Raw genomic sequence first — 17,275 nt, forward strand, 5'->3', positions numbered from 1 at the left:
GCCCAGTAATAATGAATAAAGCTAGGAAGGCCCATTCCACCTACGTCACAACCTCTTTGGAGAATGTGCTTATTAACCTTTGGGACCTTATTTTCCCAAATAAAAGAGGTTATAGCTTAGTCAACTGACTTGAAAAGTAACTTACATAAGAAAACTGGCAAGCACTGGAACAAATAAAGAAATCTGCGAAGTATAGTCATTTTCACTGATTGAATTCCCCCAGCTATAGTAAGGGGTAAACTGTGCCATCTCTCAAAATAATATAAAGAAATATAAAGAATATAAAGGAGGATAGTAAAAGCTTCTTTAGGTATATGAATAGCAAAAAAATAGTTAAGACCAAAATTGGGCCATTGAAGACAGAAATGGGTGAATTTATTATGGGGAACAAGGAAATGGCAGATGAGTCGAACAGGTACTTTGGATCTGTCTTCATTAGGGAAGACACAAACAATCTCCCAGATGTAACAGTGGCCAAAGGAACTAGGGTAAAGGATGAACTGAAGGAAATTAAATTAGTCAAGAAACGGTGTTGGATAGACTGTTGAGTCTGAAGGCTGATAAGTCCCTGGGACCTGATGGTCTGCATCCCAGGGTACTTAAAGAGGTGGCTCTAGAAATTGTGGATGCATTGGTAATCATTTTCCAATGTTCTATAGAACAGTTCCTGCTGATTGGAGGGTGGCTAATGTTGTCCCACTTTTCAAGAAAGGAGGGAGAGAGAAAACAGGGAATTATAGACCGATTAGCCTGATGTCAGTGGTGGGAAAGATGCTGGAGTCAATTATAAAAGAGGAAATTATGACACATTTGGATAGCAGTAGAAGGATCAGTCTGAGTCAGCATGGATTTATGAAGGGAAAATCATGCTTGACTAATCTGGAGTTTTTTGAGGATGTAACTATGAAAATGGACAAGGGAGAGCCAGTGGATGTAGTGTACCTGGACTTCCAGAAAGCTTTTGATAAAGTCCCACATAGGAGATTAGTGAGCAAAATTAGGGCACATGGTATTGGGGCTGAGTACTGACATGGATTGAAAATTGGCTGGCTGACAGGAAACAAAGAGTAGTGATTAACGGGTCCCTTTCGGAATGGCAGGCTGTGACCAGTGGGGTTCCGCAAGGTTCGGTGCTGGGACCGCAGCTGTTTACAATATACATTAATGATTTAGATGAAGGGATTAAAAGTAACATTAGCAAATTTGCTGATGACACAAAGCTGTGTGGCAGTGTGAAATGTCAGGAGGATGTTATGAGAATGCAAGGTGACTTGGACAGGTTGTGTGAGTGGGCAAATGTATGGCAGATGCAGTTTAATGTGGATAAATGTGAGGTTATCCATTTTAGTGGCAAGAACAGGAAGGCAGATTACTATCTAAGTGGAGTCAAGTTAGGAAAAGGGGAAGTACAATGAGATCTAGATGTTCTTGTATATCAGTCAATGAAAGCAAGCATGCAGGTACAGCAGGCAGTGAAGAAAGCTAATGGCATGCTGGCTTTTATAACAAGAGGAATTGAGTATAGGAGTAAAGAGGTCCTTCTGCAGCTGTACAGGGCCCTGGTGAGACCCCACCTGGAGTATTGTGTGCAGTTTTGGTCTCCAAATTTGAGGAAGCACATTCTTGCTATTGAGGGAGTGCAGCATAGGTTCACAAAGTCAATTCCCAGAATGGCGGGGCTGTCATATGTTGAAAGATTGGAGCAACTGGGCTTGTATACACTGGAATTTAGAAGGATGAGAGGGGATCTGATTGAAACATATAAAATTATTAAGGGATTGGACACACTGGAGGCAGGAAGCATGTTCCCGCTGATGGGTGAGTCCAGAACTAGAGGCCACAGTTTAAGAATAAGGGGGAGGCCATTTAGAACAGAGATGCGGTGGATATGTGGAATGCTCTGCCCCAGAAGGCAGTGGAAGCCGAGTCTCTGGATGCATTCAAGAGAGATTTAGATTCTCTTACAGATAGCGGGGTCAAGGGATATGGGGAGAGGGCAGGAACGAGGTACTGAGTGTGTATGATCAGCCATGATCACAGTGAATGGCGGTGCTGGCTAGAAGGGCCAAATGGCCTACTCTTGCACCTACTGTCTATTGTCTATTATCAGCCTTCATTTGGCTAACCTGAGGCCTGTGGTTAGCTTCAAACAGAGATGTAAAAGAGCGAGTAACATGTATTCCTAGGTATACAAAACCATCTTGAGATAAAAGAAAACGCAAAGATTCCTGTCAGATCTGTAGGGCCAAATTATTAATGGGAAAGCATTTGCATTTTTGAAGGTTCAGTTTATAGCCAGAGAAGGCTCCAAATTGACCTAATAGTGACACAACAGCAGGACGGCTACCTACGAGGTCACTATCATAATGTAAGAGGTCATCAGCATATAGGGATACACGGTGTTCCATGTCCCCTCTCCTAACACCTTGAAATAATGTAGTTGACTTAAGTGCAATGGAAAGAGGCTCAATTGCAATTGCAAAAAGAAGAGGGGACAATGGGCAGCCTTGGCGAGTGCCACATGTTAATGGGAAATAGTCAGATCGAAAATAATTTGCCTGTATACATGCTAAAGGCGAGTGATATAATAGCTTAATCCAGGCTACAAATACTCTGCCAAATCCAAATTTCTCCAAAACACTAAACAATGATACCCACTCCACTCTATCGAATGCCTTCTTCGTGTCCAAGGAGATAACAACCTCCAGACTCGGAGAATCACTGGGTGAATAAACCACATCAGCCAGTCGATGGATATTAAAAAAGAATGGCAATTTTTAATAAAACCTGCTTGATCGCCCGAGACTATCTCGGGAAGGGGGCGTTCTAAACAGCACGCAAGCATTTTAGCCAAAATTTTCATATCCACATTCAAAAGTGAGATGGGGTGATATGATCCACATTGAGTCAGGTCCTCGTCCTTTTCCAGAAGAAGTGAAATAGATGCCTGTGAAAGAGTAGGGTAAGGAACCGTTCTCCAAACATTCCTGAAACACTGTGAGAAGGACCGGTACGAGCTTATCCTTAAATTTCTTATAAAATTCTATCGGGTAACCACCAGGGCCTGGGGACTTGCCACTCTGCATAGCCATAATAGCATTATTAATCTCTTCCTGCCCAAGAGCCCGATCTAAATTCTCCACCTCCTCTGGTTCAAGAGTTTGTATTTCCAAATTATCTAAAAAACATTCCACATTTGTTATGTCTGAAGGAAACTCTGAGGTATACAGAGAGGAATAAAAAGCTGCAAAGATGTTATTTATCTCTTTTGGATTGCTTGTCAAGTTTTGGTGCGTGTCTCTTATCTGGGGAATAAGTCGTGATGCAGCTTGACGCTTCAACTGATGAGCCATAAGCCGACTCACCTTGTCACCATATTCATAATAGAGGCCACGTGTCTTAATAATTAATTGTTCTGTTAGGTTTGTAGATAAAAAATTGAACTTTGCTTGCAAATCAGCCTGGCTTTTATATAATTCTGCAGTGGATGTATCAGAATATTACCTATCCAGGTCCAAAATAGATTGCAATAACACTTGCATTTCCTTCTTACACTCTTTATTGGTCTGTAAAGTATAAGATATTATTTTACCCTTCAAGTAAGCTTTTAAGGTTTCCCAAAGTAAAGAGTACGATACCGACTCAGTTTTGTTAGTCTCGAAGAATGTGTCAATGTTAGCCGATATATAACTACAAAATTACTCATTGGAAAGCAAAAGGGGATTAAGTCTCCACAGAGGCTGTTCTCTAATGGTTAAAGGAAACTATAGGTTCAGTTTCATGAGCGAGTGATCAGATATAACCATAGCAGTATACTCAATTTGTCTAGTCATTGATATCAAGGAGCTATCTATAAAGAAATAGTCTTGCCTGAAATAGGAGTGGGGAACATGAGAAAAGAAAGAGAATTGCCTACCTGATGGATTCAAATATCTCCAAGGATCCATATAACCATTTTGTTGCATAAACATCAAGAAGGCCTTTGCCATACCAGAAGATGTTCCCCTAGAGCTAGACCTATCAAGCAGTGGGTCAACAGCACAGTTCAAATCTCCTGAAAAGATCAGCTGGTGTGTATTCAGGTTAGGTATTAGTGACAAAACCTTATATGCAAAGTGGATGTTGTCCCAATTAGGGGCATAAACATTTATCAAAATGACAGGTATCTGAAAGAGAGATCCAGAGACTATACTAAAGCAACCATTAGGATCACTGATTACAACGGATGGTGTAAACTGTATTCTTTTGGTGATTAATATTGCCACTCCCCTGGACCCACTATTAAATCTGGAATGAAAAACCTGACTAATCCATGCTTTACAGAGTCTATTAAGGTCTTCAACTCTTAAATGTGTCTCTTGTAGAAATAGTATACCTGCTTTTAATTGTTTCAGATGGGAGAAAATTTTAGCTCTTTTAACAGGACCATTAAGGCCCTTTATATTCCAAGAAATAAACCTCGCAGGGTGGCCTTCGTCAGCAGCACTCATGTTAACCATATCAAAAGACACACAGGGCCCACAATCCAAAATGGTGCGAGGGCACAAGCTGCACACTATAACGCACAATGAAAAGAAAGTCTGGCCAATCCGTAACACGCAGAAGAATAAACTGCCATGGTAATCCCCCAAAACACTCCCCCCACCCCTCTACCCAAAAAAAAACCCAATTAACCCCTGAAATCTAGATCTACCTTCCCAACTGAGGACAATTGCAGGCATTACCAAACAAAAAACTTCCAAAGCGTTCTCCATACAACCAAACCTTCAATCTAATCTAGGGTGGCTCTCTTCCTTAAAATTTATACCATCGCTTTTTCTACCTTTAATATATATAGGCTAAAGATAATGCAGGTCAAGCAAAGCATTAAAAACACAAAAACACTAGGAAACTAAATGCCAGAAATACAAATCCCAAATATTTACATTTTGCAGGTTGAAAGTTTTTGTTAATCAGATTCCGCAGCATAGCAGTTTGACCCGATCGCGTTCCACAAATTAAACTGGAAAAAATGAACAAAGAAGTGAATTGTGAAAATTGACAGTTTGCCTCGGCAGGAGGCCCCTTCAATGCTGCATGAATAACCTAAAAAAAAGTCATTGCTCTTTTCGTTCTTCTTCTCCCCAGCACGAATGGTAAAACTCTTTGGCCGCCTCTGGTGTAACAAAATACTGCTTCTTTCCTTCATGAATGACCCGGAGCCAGGCAGGATACAAGAGGCCGAACCTGACCCCTTTCCCGTAAAGCAGGGATTTCACTTCCTCGAACACTGCTCATTTTTTTCCCCAGCTCTGCACTAAAATCTTCATGAACAAACACTCGATGCCTGTGGAAATACAGCTCCTGCTTCCGTCTATTGATGATACGTTGCTTATCTTCAAAGAAATGAAAGAGAACCAGGAACGTTCTTGCTCTCGTTTGCTTGGCTTCAGAGACACTGGATGGTTTAGCCCTGACTCAGTGAGCGCGCAAAAGTATGAAAAGCCTTGGGAAGAAATCTGTCCCCAGCACTTCGTCAAAAAACTCAGTCATAAATTTAACAGTGTTTGAACCTTCCAAGTATTCAGGAATGCCGACCACTCTCAAATTGGATCTCCACAACATATTGTTGTCCATTCTTTCCCTTATCTGAGAAAGAATGGACAACAATATGGAGGTATCAATGGAAGTGCACTAGTTCACAGAAATGGAGGGAGTCTGGATGGAAAAACTTGATAAGATATTTTATTACACCCTCTCAGAAATCCCATTATAATAGTAACCTCTCTGTTTGCTGGAGAAATTGTGGAAATCAAAATGCACATCATTATCATATTTTTTGGGACCGCCCTGTTATCAAGAACTATTGGAGGGGGTTACACAATGCGCTACAAGACATCTTTAAATGTGAAATACCCTTAGAGAGTAAGACCATATATTTTGGATATATACCTCAAGAATGTTTGAAAAGAGATAAATATTTAATGAATAAACTGTTGGTGGCTGGTAAAAAGACTCTTACCAGGAAATGGTAATCACAGGAGAGCCCAACTTTAAATACATGGATGGAAATTACAATGAACATTTACAGAATGGAGAAGATAACAGCATCTGTTAATCATAAGCTGGAAAAATTTGATTCATACTGGGAAAAATGGTTTAACTACATAATGCCTCATAGGCCTGATTTTATTCTCACAAAAGAGAAGATCACTCCCTACTTGTACATAGTTCTTTCCTTTTGCTTGTTTTTTCTTTCCACTCTTTTCTATGTGTATACCTCAGATAAATAATTTGTGGAGATTTGTGATATATATGATTATATGATATATATGTACAATGTCTGAAATACATCTTATGGAAATGTTTGTTTGATGATGAACTTCAATAAAAAAAATTACAAAAAAAAGAAATGCACTTTCTCTCTGCAATGCTGAAATGGCAGCTTCGGCGCTTGCCAGTCCGTCACTATAATCATTCAGGTCATCTTCAACCTCACGAATGCATTCATCGTGCAACTCGTAATAAGACATAATTTGTTCCATGGTAGCATTCACTGGTGACAAAGCAGCTTCAAGTTCTCTTTTTAGGGCAGAATGTACCGCTTGCGTCATGTCAGTAAGGGCACTGAGCAGTGTGGTAGAACAAAGGGATACAGGTCTATAATTCATCAAAAGTGGTGTTGCATGTAGATAGGGTCATAAAGAAGGCTTTTGGCATATTGGCCTTCATAAATTAAAGTATTGAATCCAGGAGAAGGGATGTCATGTTGAAGTTGTATAAGATAATGTTGAGGTCTAGTTTGGAGTATTGTGTGCAGTTTTGGTCACCTACCTACAGGAAAGATGTAAATAGGGTTGAAAGAGTGCAGACAAAATTTACAAGGATGTTGCCGGGTCTGGAGGACCTCAGTTATAAGGAAAGATTGAATAGGTTAGGACTTTATTCTTTAGAACATAGAAGATTGAGAGGAGATTTGATAGAAGTATTCAAAATTATAATGGGTATAGATAGGGTAAATGCAAGCAGGCTTTTTCCACTGAGGTTAGGTGGGACTACAACTAGAGGTAATGGATTAAGGGCGAAAGGTGAGAAGTTTAGCAGAACATGAAGGGAAACTTCTTCACTCAGAGGGTCGTGAGGGTGTGGAATGAACTGCCAGTACAAGTGGTACATATGAGCTCAATTTCAATGCTTAAGAGAAGTTTGGATAGGTATGTACTTTGTAGATGGTGGGGGTATGGAGGGCTATGGTCCCAGTGCAGGTTGATGGGATTTGGCAGTTTTAATGGTTCTTGCACATACTAGAGGGGCCGAAGGGCCTGTTTCTGTGCTGTACTTTTCTATGACTCTATGCCTCTACTGATATAATCAGATAGTTCACTGTTTAGTTTTCAAAGGAAAACATCTTATATATGTGCAATATAATTTTATTGAGATGTCTGGATGTTTTTGATAAAGTCAATGTGCTTACTATTTTATTCTTATGTAGAGGCTTTGAAAATTGTCCAGTTATTATTTTAACCTCATCAGGGTAAACTTTGACTCCCCTCCTCTGTGCGTTTAGTCATAATCTTTCCATAAACAGAGAAGTCTACTGCATTCTGGGTGAACCTACCAGGATACTCTTGCACAGCTTTCGATGATTCATGTAGAAAGCAACATCATGTCACTTCAAAAATAAGATCACTTTGGAAGTACAGTAAAAGATTATGTCAAGTTTAACAGGAATTGAAGATGATGTACACATTTGTTACAGACAATTGTGCAGCTGTGTCTTCTGCTTAGACAGACCTTAATGCACCACATCTCGGAACATCAAATGCAGAATAATTCGTTCATTCCAAGAATTTATCTTTGCTGATAAATTGTCTAGCTTGAATACTATTGGCCAAGAAAAATCAGTGCCAATTCTGATAGATGGTGTAATTCACACTTTGAGGGTTCAGCTGGTAGTTCTGAAAGGACATTAAAGTAATGAGAGTATGAAGGAACATCACAAGAATGATCTTATCTCATCTCTGAGGAGGAATGGTCTGCCTTAATGTGTGGTATCTGTGCTGTTCCTCTCTCCACAGATGCTGTTTGCTTTTCTGAATATTTTCAGCGTTATCTATTTTTAATCTGTTCCAAATAAATGAGCTGATGTTCTTGCTGACTATATATTTATTAACTATTGTCTCAGTCTAGCCATTAGTGTTTATCAGACCATCTGTATACAACAAATCACATAGTTCTGCGATTATTTGTTAGTTATATTACCTGCCCTTTTGCCCCATGTCTTTGTCTCATGCCTCCCATCTGAAGAATCCTTTTTCATAGGTTTCATGTTAAACAAAATAGCAACTTCCTGCCTGGGATTTACCTATTAAAGTCTGAGAGACTGAAATTCTCTGATTTGTTTTTTCTAAATAAAAAATCTGACAGCTTGATCAGTTAGAAAACTTGGAAACCTGTATATGGTTACACTTCTTGATTGGCATTTGAACAAAAATCCAGAACACTCACAATCCAGCAATTGTCCTGTCATTTATTTTACCCTCAACTTACTCTAGGTAATGATAGCCAACACCAGGGCCTTTCTTCTTTATTTATGTAATTGTGTCTCAACTAAACATGACTTAATTTCAGCTAAGATCTGGGACCATATGTTTTACTTTATTTAACATCGTCAGCACATGTAGTATTGTAAGAAGATAGTTTACTGCTCCTTTTCAAGTAAAATTAGAGATCTTTATTGAATTCTAAACACAGTAGCAATGATCACCATAGGAGATTCTCAGTTATGCCTGCTGACAGAGGAGGAGGAAATAACGATGAGTGTACTGGATTGCTAAAGTACCCCCTTTCTTCCCATTAATTCTGCATCCCTCAATTTCTGCTCATTTAAAAGTTGCAAATTGTATATAGATTCACTACTTATGTCACCTTTTGTTTTATTTATTTAATGATATTTACATGTGTTATGACAGCAGGCATTGTGGAACATGTGCCCCCTTGCTGGGTGATTCAACGTTTACAAGTTTTGACACTGAGGGGCCAGATAAGATGCTTCTGGTACAGGTTACACAAGAAGGCTATATCTGAGAAGTCAGGATGACTGTCAGCTGCCTGAAATTCTATATTTGATAAAACCTGAGAGAATATGTAGAATTCTAAGTTGTTTTGGGGTTTAGTGCAGAGGTGGGAGTCCTTCCTTTCCAGACTGAAATAGGTAGCAACTACAGCCTACAGCATAGAAACACAGCCAAGCTATATTTGCATGAGGTCCAGATTGGAGCCGTAAACCAGGTCAATAGAGGAACCCCCTTGTGGGCAGCCCTTGGCTTGTAATGCATGAAATTAAATAGCCTAGGAGACTACGCCAGACTGAAGGAATCTTGACTGCTAACAGAGTAACTGGCCCATGCCCATGAAGTCACACAACAGCTGGGCACTGAGGCATGAAGGTGGCTGAATTCTTATTACGGTAGCACAGTGGGGATACCTCATAACGCTAGCGATCTGGATTCAATCGTGACTTCTTCTGATAACTGCATGAAGTTTTCATGTTCTCTCTGTGACTGCATGGGTTTCCTCCTGTTGCTATATTTTCAAAGGTCAAAGTAAATTTATTATCTAACTATGTATATATTACCATGTACAGGTTCATTTTCTTGCAGGCAAAATTTACAAGGATGTAGCTGGATCTGGAGGACATGAGTTATAAGGAAAATTTGAATAGGTTAGGACTATATTCTTTAGAGTGTAGAATATTTAAAGCAGATTTGATAGAGGTATACAAAATTATGAGTATATATACAGGGTTAATGCAAGCAGGCTTTTTCCAGTGAGGTTGGGTGGAAATACAACTAGAGGTCATGGGTGAAGGGTGAAAGGTGAGAAACTTCTTCACTCAAAGGGTTGTGGGATTGTGGCATGAGCTGCCAGCACAAGTGGTGCATGCAACCTCGATCTCAATGTTGAAGAGAAATTTGGATAGGTACATGGATGGTAAGGGTATGGAGGGTTCTGGTCCCCCTGCAGGTCAATGGGAATAGACAATTTAACTGGTCTTGGCATGGAGTAGATGGATTGAAAGGCCTGTTTCTGTGCTGTACTTCTCTATGACTCTATAACAGAGTATCATTTGAATAAAATCAACTAGGTTGTGATAGAAAAGTAAAATAAATTAATTACATTAATAGAATATTAGCAACTATGGCAACTTAAGAGGACAATAATAAAACCTTAAAATAGGAGGGTTAATATCTGAATTAATGAAGCAATCATGCAAGGATAAATAAGTTAATGGCAGAAATAAAGATAAATGGATTTGATGTAGCTATTACTGAGATATAGTTGCATGATACCATAAAAGAGATCTAAATAAAGATGGGAAAGTGATGATTATGTTGTGGCCTGGGGAAAAGTACACACTCAGGACAACAACGACTTTTTCGGGTTTTAATTCCTTTATCTGTTTTAGATGTTTAAGTGCCAGAAGAGGGTCTTAAAACAAAACGAACGACTTTACAATCAGGTCCTGCCGTTACAATCTCCATTTAACCTTCGATCCACACACTTGTGTATCGACCAATTGCATATGCAGTATAAAAAATACATAAAGAAAACCACACAAAACTAATACAGTACTAATACGGTAGTAGCAATTCTGAAGAAACACAATACAAACAACATTAGAATCCCCCAACCCTGTATCTTATACAAAGCAGCGAAAAATGTAAGCGAATATGTCTCATCTAAGACATCTACTACTCTTTAGTACACACGTGCTGAACCCCCGAACGGTGACTGAACATTCACTTTACACTGTTACATGCACAATCAGCCATGATACAATAAAGTTAGACAAAAGGTACACTTTGGCACAACTTTTACAAGATATTGCCTGGTAGTTAAATTACAGGAAGACTGACCTACTTGGCCAGTGAGGAACTTTGCAAGCCACACTATCCAGTGTTGAGTTCTTTACTTGTGAAAATCTAAAGAATCCACATGTAAAACATGTCAAATTACCGATATTCTCAATTCACCAACAAGCATAAATGAATTCACATGGATACTGGAAATTAATGCTCACCTTTCCTCATCAAGCCCAGTACCTCTGGGGGAACTTGATTCCAACACTTCAACAGCTTCTGCAGCAGAAAACAAAATAGTCTCCCCACTATCTCACGCATGCATAATGACATCACCATCTCCACTTAAAGGCACATACAACTATTCTCTCATTACCCAGATGAATGCCTGAGTACACTTATTAATGATAATAAATAGCATTCGATGGTCACCTGGTTACATTTAGAATAATGACCAGGAAGATGGAATTGTCCCAACATCATCGATGTCATCGAGGCAGTTGAGGGAAAGGAATTCATCACAGAAAATTTGGATATACCATACAATTTGTGCAGAAATACAAGATAGAAGACAGTAAACACCAGTGGGAGTAGTTTATAAATCTTCATACAGCAGTCATAGATTTGGCTCAGAGTACAAGTGAGGAAATTAAGAGACACTTGGTAATAAGGGCAGTGAAATAATTGTTTGCAATTCCTATCTTCTTAAGAGGATGCGTTAATGGAATGAATGGCACACAGCAAAAGCTTATCATGGCATCTCACTACATATGACAGTAATAAACCAATTCTAGTGTGAGTCAGTTTTCTGGAACAAAATGTTAATGAACCAAGACAGAACAGACAATTATAGTTCTGACACCAATAAGTGATGAATAACATTTAAAGTAATACTCTGTAACATTCAATCAGCATGTATTCTCTTGAGGAAAATAAACTTTGCCGTTGTAAGTGTTACAGTCATAGCTAACTAGAAAAGTTATGGACAGAATTAGAATTAAAGCAGCTTAACCTATTAGAAAATCTGCACTAAGCCTGTTTATTAGGTGGGGGTAGCCAAGAAGTTGATAGTGACAAAGAAAATAGTGCAGAAATAGCTTGGAAAGAAATATAAAATAATTTGTAAGAACTTTTAGAACCAAGTAAAAAAAAACAAATTAAAGAAAGTAACATACGTTATTCAAAGACACTGACAAGAGAAATGAATCTGAGAATGGAATGGCAGTGATGTTAAACAATTACTTCATGTTTGTCTTTGAGATCACGACGTGCATAACATAACTTTGTTGGACTGAGACTCTAACGAGGAACTTAAAATAATTAAGATCAATAAAACACAGTTTACTGGTAAAGTTATTGAACTTAAAATCTGACAAATTCCCCCTGGACTTTATGACCAGATTCCTTTTTACTAAATAGGTGAATGCAGACATAATGGATATATTAGTTTTGATCTTCCATGTCCATAAATGGGAATGTAGCAAATATATGCTTTTGAACCAGGAAACAGGAAATACAAGTCAGTCAGCCTAACATCATATGAATGATTGGAAATAATATTAGTATTTGTTATTACAGACTTTGTACCAAGGCACTTGGAAAACTATGATGCATTGATGTATGATGTTATAGCTATTAGTGAAACATAGTTTCAGGAGGGGTGTGATTGGCGACTAATTATTCCTGGGTTTCACTGCTTCAAGTGTGATAGAATTGGAGGGGCAAGAGGGGGAGGGGTTGCATTGCTTGTCAGAGAAAATATTACAGCGGTGCTTTAGGAGGATAGATTAGAGGGCTCGTCTAGGGAGACTATTTGGGTGGAATTGAGGAAAGGGAAAGGTATAGTAAAATTTATAGGGGTGTATTATAGACCACCTAATGGGGAGCGAGAATTGAAGGAGCAAATTTGCAAGGAGATAGCAGATATTTGTAGTAAGCATAAGGTTGTGATTGTGGAAGATTTTAATTTTCCACACATAGACTGGGAAGCCCATTCTGTAAAAGAGCTGGATAGTTTGAAGTTTGTAAAATGAGTGCAGGATAGTTTTTTGCAGCAATACATAGAGGTACCGACTAGAGAAGGGGCAGTGTTGGATCTCCTGTTAGGGAATGAGATAGGTCAGGTGACGGAGGTATGTGTTGTGGAGCACTTCCGTTCCAGTGATCACAATGCCATTAGTTTCAATACAATTATGGAGAAGGATAGGACCGGACCCAGGGTTGAGATTTTTGATTGGAGAAAGGCTAACTTTGAGGAGATGTGAAAGGATTTAGAAGGAGTGGATTGGGACAATTTTTTTTATGGGAAGGATGTAATAGAGAAATGGAGGTCATTTAAAGGTGAAATTTTGAGGGTACAGAATCTTTATGTTCCTGTTAGGTTGAAAGGAAAAGTTAAAAGTTTGAGAGATTCATGGTTTTCAAGGGATGTTGGAAACTTGGTTCAGATAAAGAGAGATATCTACAATAAATATCGGCAGCATGGAGTAAATGAGGTGCCAAGGAATATAAAGAATGTAAAAAGAATCTCAAGAAAGAAATTTGCAAAGCTAAAAGAAGATACGAGGTTGCTTTGGCAAGTAAGGTGAAAATAAACCCAAAGGGTTTCTACAGTTACATTAAATGCAAAAGGATAGTGAGGGATAAAATTGGTCCCTTAGAGAATCAGAGTGGTCAGCTATGTGTGGAGCCACAAGAGATGGGAGAGATTGTGAACAATTTCTTTTCTTCGGTATTCACTAAGGAGAAGGATATTGAATTGTGTAAGGTAAGGGAAACAAGTAGGGTAGTTATGGAAACTATGATGATTAAAGAAGAGGAAGTACTGGTACTTTTAAAGAATATAAAAGTGGATAAGTCTCCGGATCCTGACAGGACATTCCCTAGGACCTTGAGCGAAATTAGTGTAGAAATAGCAGGGGCTCTGACAGAAATATTTCAAATGTCATTCAAAACGGGAATGGTGCCGGAGGACTGGTGTATTGCTCATGTGGTTCCATTGTTTAAAAAGGATTCTAAGAGTAAACCTAGCAATTATCAGCCTGTAAGTTTGACATCAGTGGTGAGTAAATTAATGGAAAGTATTTTTAGAGATGGTATATATAATTATCTGGATAGACAGGGTCTGATTAGGAACAGTCAACATGGACTTGTGCGTGGAAGGTGTAGTTTGACAAATCTTACTGAATTTTTTGAAGAGGTTACTAGAAAAGTTGACGAGGGTAAGGCAGTGGATGTTGTCTATATGGACTTCAGTAAGGCCTTTGGCAAGGTTCCACACTGAAGGTTAGTTAGGAATGTTCAATCGTTAGGTATTAGTATTGAAGTAGTAAAACGGATTCAACAGTGGCTGGATGGGGGATGCCAGAGAGTAGTGGTGGATATCTGTTTGTCAGATTGGAGGCCAGTGACTAGTAGTGTGCCTCAGGGATCTGTACTGGGTCCAGTGTTGTTTGTCATATACATTAATGATCTGGATGATGGGGTGGTAAATTGGATTAGTAAGTATGTAGATGATACTGAGATAGGTAGTGTGGATAATGAAGTAGGTTTTAAAAGCTTGCAGAGAAATTTAGGCCAGTTAGAAGAGTGGGCTGAAAAATGGCAGACGGAGTTTAATACTGATAAGTGTGAGATGCTACATTTTGGTAGGACTAATCAAAGTAGGACATACATGGTAAATGGTAGGGCATTGAGGAATGCAGTAGAACAGAGTGATCTAGGAATAATGGTGCATAGTTCCCTGAAGGTGGAATCTCATGTGGATAGGGTGGTGAAGAAAGCTTTTGGTATGCAAACACGAGGAAATCTTCAGATGCTGGAAATTCAAGCAACACAAACAAAATGCTGGTGGAATGCAGCAGGCCAGGCAGCATCTATAGGGAGAAACACTGTCAACGATTCGGGCCAAAACCCTTCATCAGGACTTTTGGTATGCTGGCCTTTATAAATCAGAGCATTGAGTATAGGAGTTGGGATGTAATGTTAACATTGTACAAGTCCAAATTTGGAGTATTGTCTACAGTTCTGGTCACAGAACTATAAGAAAGTTGTCAACAAAATAGAGAGAGTACAGAGGAGATTTACTAGAATCTGGGTTTCAGATTACCTGGGTTTCAGCACCTAAGTTATAGAGAAAGGTTTTATAAGTTAGGTCTTTATTCTTTGGAGAGTAGAAGGTTGAGGGGGACTTGATAGAGGTATTTAAAATTATGAGGGGGATAGATAGAGTTGACATGGATAGGCTTTTTTCATTGAGAGTAGGGGAGATTCAAACAAGAGGACATGCATTGAGAGTTAGGGGGCAAAAGATTGGGGTAACACAAGGGGAATCTTCTTTACTCAGAGGGTGGTAGCTGTGTGGAACAAGGTTCCAGTAGAAGTGGTAGAAGCATGTCGATATTGTCAATTAAGAAAAATTGGATAGGTATATGGACAGGAAAGGAATGAAGGGTTTTGGGCTGAATGCAGGTTGGTGGAACTAGGTGAGAGTAAGCTTTCGGCATGGACGAGAAGGGCCGAGATGACCTGTTTCCGTGCTGTAATTGTTATATGGTTATATGGTTGTGTAATGCTGTATATGACCTGTTACCAGAGCTACCAACAATGGTCCCCAATAACCTGAAGTATATTAGCAGTGGGGGTGGAGTGGTCTAACTGAGTTAACCCTCTATACCTAAAAGACGTGGTGAAGCTCAGTAAATGGCTCTCAGAAAATCAAAGATGTTTAAAATATATTTTCAAAAATAAATTCACAACATTAAAATAATTAGTTTTACTTAGAAATACATTAAAAGCATTAGATTAGATTAAGTTTATTTTTCACATGTACTGCACGTTGAACATTGAAACATAGAGTGAAATGCGTTGCTTGCATCAACAGCCAATACAGTCCAAAGGTTTGTTGGGAAGCAGCTTGCAAGTGTCACCAAGCTTCTGGCACCAAAATAGCATACCCATCCCATAACTTACTAGCCCTGACCTGTATGTGTTTATAATGTGGGAGGAAACAGGTGCACCCAGAGAAAACCCATGGGAGGAAGGTACAAACACCTTATAGACAGCAACAAGAACTGAACCCCTATCACTGATTGCCAGCACTGTAACTCTTTGCACTAACTGCTACACTGCCGTGCCACCTCCATTTGTGTTCTAACAAATAATCAAAAGCATTTAAAAATAGATCGAAGCAAAAGCACTGCCCTTTACCGTAGAGCTAGTGACCTGGGATAAATGAATGGGATCTCCACAAGTTGATTAGTTCCCTTCAGAAACATTAACCCCAGATTTCATGATCTGTCAAGAATGATTTGACATAATCAATATGAGTTTATGAAATGGTAATAATGTTTGACAAATATTTTAAATGTTTTTGAGAGTGGAAATTGCAGAGTGGATTGGAATGAAGCAGTAAATGTTGTACCATAAAGTGATTCTATAAAATGCCAGGTAGATCTGTTGCATAAGATTCAGGTGTTTGACGGTTGGGTGATGCGGATGGAAGATCGATCAAGAGGAAGAATATATGTGTCAGTTTTAGGTTGGCATGCTGTAACCTGTGAAGAACCAAAAGGACTGGTTTTCCCGTTATTGTTTGTATCAATGGCTTTGTTGGGGTGAGGGGGATTGCAATATATCCGAATCTGCTGACTTTAGAAAGATAGCTTGAATAGCACACTTTGAGGAGGATGGTAAAGAATATATATGGTTGTGTCCAGGACAAGAGTGGCAGATGGGGTGTAACATTTTCATTTTATAGTGTGTCTCAGGTTTAGTAGAAAATTGCGATGAGATGGATCTGAAAATTGGTAAGGGGAATATTTTTCTCCTGCATGGACTGTGATGTAGAATCCTTCATAGCTTATTCCACATCGAAAGGCGTGTGCCTGGGGTACTTATCCAATAGCTCATTACTAAAGTGTCATGAAACTTTCAGGATTAGACCATAAGACCATAAGTATAGGAGCAGAATTTGATCAATTGGTCCACTGAGTCTGTTCTGTCATTTCATTTCCCTCTCAGCCCCAATCTCCTGACTTCTCCCCATAATCTTCACATTCTGACTAATCAAGAATCTGTCAACTTCTGCCTTAAATATACCCAATGACTTGGACTCCACAGCTGCCTGTGGTAACGAATTCCACAAATTCACCACTGTCTGAAGAAATTCCTCCATTGTAGATGGATTTCTCTTTTATTCTGAAGCTGTGTTCTCTCGTCCTAGACTCCTCCACCACAGGAAACATCTTCTTCATATCCACTCTGTTGAGGCTTTTCAACATACAATAGGTTTCAATGAGATTCCCCCACCCACCCCCATTCTTCAGAATTCCAGAGCCATTAAAGCCATTGAATGCTCCTCATAGGATAAACCTTAATCCCAGAGACATTTTTGTGAACCTCCTTTGAACCCTCCCCAATGTCAATACATCTTT

This window comes from Hypanus sabinus, chromosome 5 (assembly GCF_030144855.1).
Source record: "Hypanus sabinus isolate sHypSab1 chromosome 5, sHypSab1.hap1, whole genome shotgun sequence".
Lineage (NCBI taxonomy): Eukaryota > Metazoa > Chordata > Chondrichthyes > Myliobatiformes > Dasyatidae > Hypanus > Hypanus sabinus.